The sequence below is a fragment of the Arachis ipaensis genome, chromosome B10 (assembly GCF_059453495.1).
Source record: "Arachis ipaensis isolate K30076 ecotype BB chromosome B10, ASM5945349v1, whole genome shotgun sequence".
Lineage (NCBI taxonomy): Eukaryota > Viridiplantae > Streptophyta > Magnoliopsida > Fabales > Fabaceae > Arachis > Arachis ipaensis.
In genome coordinates this window covers 73235748-73241044 of record NC_142435.1, presented here as the reverse complement: position 1 = coordinate 73241044, position 5297 = coordinate 73235748, and the positions used below count along the sequence as shown (strand labels likewise).

General features: G+C 40.0%; 1 non-coding gene across 1 annotated transcript; it reads left to right on the top strand.

Annotated features, from left to right (window-relative positions):
* Positions 1 to 3611: 3611 nt before the first annotated feature.
* LOC148580413 (small nucleolar RNA R71) lies at positions 3612 to 3719 on the top strand. The gene has a single exon (XR_015899142.1). It is a non-coding gene; the product is annotated as a small nucleolar RNA R71 (small nucleolar RNA).
* The last annotated feature ends 1578 nt before the right edge of the window (positions 3720 to 5297 follow it).

The following is a 5297-nucleotide window of genomic DNA, read 5'->3' as shown; positions in this document are numbered from 1 at the left end:
AATTTCATGAAGGATGATGGAGTGCTCTTGATATTCCACCCTTAATTGTCCCATGTTGAAACTTAATTCTCCTAGGGAGGTGTTGATTTGCTCCCAAAAATTCTATGGAGGAAAGTGCATCCTCTGAGGTATCTCAGGGATCTCATGGTGATGAGATTCATGCGCCTCTTGAGCTCCATGAATGAGCTCTCTTGCTTGCTCCATCCTTTTCTTAATGATGGGCTTCTCTTCCTCAATGTGAATGTCTCCTTCTATGGAAGCTCCAGCTGAGTAACATAGATGGCAGATAAGATGAGGAAAAGCTAGCCTTGCCCCAGGAGAGGGCTTTTCGGCTATTTTGTAGAGTTCAAGGGAGATGACTTCATGAACCTCTACTTCTTCTCCAATCATGATGGCATGGATCATGATGGCCCGATCCACAGTAACTTCAGATCGGTTGCTAGTGGGGATGATGGAGCGTTGGATGAACTCCAACCATCCTCTAGCCACAGGCTTGAGATCCAATTTCTTAGTTGAACCGGCTTGCCTTTGGAGTCAATCTTCCATTGAGCTCCTTCCACACATATGTCCATGAGGACTTGGTCCAACCTTTGATTAAAGTTGACCCTTCTAGTGTAGGGGCGCTCATCTCCTTGCATCATAGGCAAGTTAAACGCCAACCTCACATTCTCCGGACTAAAATCTAAGTATTTCCCCCGAACCATTGTAACATAATTCTTTGGATTTCATGTCGGATCTCCGGATACTCATTTCTCTTGAGCTTGAAAGGGACCTCAGGGATCACCTTCTTCTTGGCCACAACATCATAAAAGTGGTCTTGATGGGCTTTGGAGATGAACCTTTCCATCTCCCATGACTCGGAGGTGGAAGTTTTTGTCTTCCCTTTCCCTTTTCTAGAGGATTCTCCGATCTTGGGTGCCATCAATGATAATGGAAAAACAAAAAGCTTATGCTTTTACCACACCAAACTTAGAATATTGCTCGCCCTCAGGCAAGAGAAGAAAGAATAGATGATGAAGAAGAAGAAAATATGGAGGAGAGGGGGGAGGTGTGTTTCGGCCAAGAAGGGAAAGAGAGTGTTGTGTTGTGTGAAAATGAAGAAGAATGGAAGGCTTTATATAGGGAAGGGAGGGGGGTTAAGGTTCGGCCATATGGGTGGGTTTGGGTGGGAAATTTGATTTTGAATTTTGAAGGTAGGTGGAGTTTATTGGGTAGGTTTATGGGGAAGAGTTGGTGGATGTGAGTGGTGAAGGGTTAATAGGGAAGAGTGTTTATTGGGAATAGAGGATGATTGAGAAGAGAGAAGAGAGTGAGTGGAGGTAGGTGGGGATCCTGTGGGGTCCACAGATCCTGAGATGATCCTTTGGGATCCACAGATCCTGAGATGATCCTGTGGGGTCCACAGATCCTGAGGTGTTCAAGGATTTACAACTTTGCACCAAATTAGGCATGTAAAATGCCCTTGCACACAACTCTGGACGTTCAGCACCAGGTTGGTGCCCATTTTGGGCGTTCAACGCCCATTTGTTGCCCATTTCTGGCGTTGAACGCCAGAACCATGCTTGTTCTGGGCGTTCAGCGCCAACTCTTCTCCAGGGTGCAATTCTGGCGTTCAGCGCCCAGATGCTGCCCATTTTGGGCGTTCAGCGCCCAGATACTGCCCATTTTGGGCGTTCAGCGCCAGAACCATGCTCTGTTCTGGCGTTGAATGCCAGACAGGTGCTTCCTCCAGGTTGTGATTTTTCTTCCGCTATTTTTGATTCTGTTTCTAAATTTTTTGTTTATTTTGTGACTCCACATGATCATGAACCTAAGGAAACATGAAAAACAAAAATAAAATTAGATAAATAAACATTGGGTTGCCTCCCAACAAGTGCTTCTTTAATGTCAATAGCTTGACAGTGGGCTCTCATGGAGCCTCATAGATGTGCAGAGCTTTGTTGAGACCTCCCAACACCAAACTTAGAGTTTGGATATGGGGGTTTGACACCAAACTTAAAGTTTGGTTGTGGCCTCCCAACACCAAACTTAGAGTTTGACTGTGGGGGCTTTGGTTGACTCTGCTTTGAGAGAAGCTTTTTCTGCTTCCTCTCTATGGATGCAGAGAGAGATCGTTGAGTTGTAAATACAAGGTTGTCCTTATTTAATTGAAGGATAAATTCTCCTCTGTCCACATCAATCACAACTCTTGCTGTGGCTAGGAAAGGCCTTCCTAGGATGATGGATTCATCCTCTTCCTTTCCAGTGTCTAAGACTATGAAATCAGCAGGGATGTAAAGGCCTTCAACCTTTACTAACACGTCCTCTACTTGTCCATAAGCCTGTTTTCTTGAATTATCTGCCATCTCTAATGAGATTTTAGCAGCTTGCACCCCATAGATTCCCAGTTTCTCTATTACAAAGAGGGGCATGAGGTTTATCCCTGAACCAAGGTCACACAGAGCCTTTTCATAGAGCATGGTGCCTATGGTACAAGGTATTATGAACTTTCCAAGATCCTGTTTCTTCTGAGGCAATGTCAGTTGATCCAGATCACTTAGTTCATTGGTGAACAAGGGAGGTTCATCTTCCCAAGTCTCAATACCAAATAATTTGGCATTCAGCTTCATGATTGCACCAAGGAACTTGGCAACTTGCTCTTCAGTAACATTCTCATTCTCTTCAGAAGAGGAGTACTCATTAGAGCTCATGAATGGCATAAGGAGGTTCAATGGAATCTCTATGGTCTCTAATTGAGCCTCAGAGTCCTTTGGTTCCTCAGGGGGAAGCTCCTTATTGGTCACTGGACGTCCCAGGAGGTCTTCCTCCTTGGGATTCACGTCCTCCTCTCCCTCTTTGGGTTCCGCCATTTTGGTTATGTTAATGGCCTTGCACTCTCCTTTTGGATTTTCTTCTGTATTGCTTGGGAGAGTACTAGGAGGGATTTCAGTGATCCTTTTACTCAGCTGGCCTACTTGTGCTTCCAAATTTCTAATGGAGGACCTTGTTTCATTCATGAAACTTACAGTGGCCTTGGATAGATCAGAGACTAAGTTTGCTAAATTAGAGGTATTTTGTTCAGAGTTCTCTGTCTGTTGCTGAGTGGATGATGGAAAAGGCTTGCTGTTGCTAAACCTATATCTTCCACCATTATTAAAGCCTTGTTGAGGCTTTTGTTGATCCTTCCATGAGAGATTTGGATGATTTCTCCATGATGGATTATAGGTGTTTCCATAAGGTTCACCTAAGTAATTCACCTCTGCTATTGTAGGGTTTTCAGGATCATAGGCCTCTTCTTCAGAAGGTGCCTCTTGAGTACTGTTGGATGCAGCTTGTATTCCATTCAGACTCTGAGAAATCATATTGACTTGCTGAGTCAATATTTTATTCTGTGCCAATATGGCATTCAGAGTATCAATTTCAAGAACTCCCTTCTTCATAGGCGTCCCAGTACTCACAGGGTTCCTCTCAGAAGTGTACATGAACTGGTTATTGGCAACCATGTCAATGAGTTCTTGAGCTTCTGCAGGCGTTTTCTTTAGGTGAATGGATCCACCTGCAGAAGTATCCAATGACATCTTTGATAACTCAGATAAACTATCATAGAATATATCCAGGATGGTCCATTCTGAAAGCATGTCAGAAGGACACTTTTTGGTCAGCTGCTTGTATCTTTCCCAAGCTTCATAGAGGGATTCACCTTCTTTCTGTCTGAAGGTTTGAACATCCGCTCTAAGCTTGCTCAGCTTTTGAGGAGGAAAGAACTTGGCTAAGAAAGCCGTGACCAGCTTATCCCAAGAGTTCAGGCTGTCTTTGGGTTGAGAGTCCAACCATATTCTAGCTTTGTCTCTTATAGCAAAAGGGAAAAGCATGAGCCTGTAGACTTCAGGATCTACTCCATTAGTCTTAACAGTATCACAGATCTGCAAGAATTCAGTTAAGAACTGAAAAGGATCTTCAGATGGAAGTCCATGAAACTTGCAGTTCTGCTGCATCAGAGAAACTAGCTGAGGTTTCAGCTCAAAGTTGTTTGTTCCAATGGTAGGGATGGAGATGCTCCTTCCATGTAAATTGGAATTAGGTACAGTAAAGTCACCAAGCATTCTCCTTGCATTATTGTTGTTGGGTTCGGCTACCATCTCCTTTACTTGTTCGAAATTTTCAATAAGGTTGTCTCTGGTTTGTTGTAATTTAGCTTCTCTTAGTTTCCTCTTCAGAGTCCTTTCAGGTTCTGGATCAGCTTCAACAAGAATGCCTTTTTCTTTGTCCCTGCTCATAAGAAAGAGAAGAGAAAAAGAAAAGAAGAGGAATCCTCTATGTCACAGTAAAGAGGTTCCTTATTGTTAGTAGAGGAAGAAAAGAAGAAAAAATTCGAACACAGATAGAAGAGGGGGTTCGAATTTGGTGAGTGATGTGAGGAAGAGATGTTAGTAGATGAATAAATAAATAGAATAAGATGAGAGAGGGAGAAGATTTTCGAAAATAATTTTTGAAAAAGGTTAGTAATTTGTTTGAAAAGTTTAAAATCAAAAGTTAAAATAATTAATTAATTAAAAAGAATTTTTGAAAAAGAGGGAGATATTTTCGAAAATTAGAGAGAGAGAGAGAGTTAGTTAGGTGGTTTTGAAAAAGATAAGAAACAAACAAAAAGTTAGTTAGTTAGTTGAAACAAATTTTGAAAATCAATTTTGAAAAGATAAGAAGATAGGAAGTTAGAAAAGATATTTTGAGATCAAATTTTTGAAAAAGATAAGATAAGAAGATATTTTTGAAAAGATATGATTGAAATTAGTTTTTGAAAAATATTTGATTTTTAAAATCATAATTAGTGACTTGATTCACAAGACATCACAAGATATGATTCTAGAATTTAAAGTTTGAATCTTTCTTAACAAGCAAGTAACAAACCTGAAATTTTTGAATCAAAACATTAATTGATGATGTTATTTTCGAAAATTATGTGATAAAGATAAGAAAAGGATTTTTGAAAAATATTTTTAAAATTTTCGAAAATAACTAAGAAAAATGAAAAAGATTTGATTTTTAAAAAAGATAAGATTTTTAAATTGAAAATTTGATTTGACTCATGAAAAACAACTAGATTTTAAAAATTTTTGAACAAGTCAACTCAAATTTTCGAATTTGATGAGAGAAAAAGGGAAAGATAAATTTTTTGATTTTTGAAATTTTTATGATGAGAGAGAAAAACAAGAAAAATGATGCAATGCATGAAAGTTATGGATCAAAACAATGAATACATGCAAGAATGCTATGAATGTCGAAATGAACACCAAGAACACTATGAAGATCATGATGAA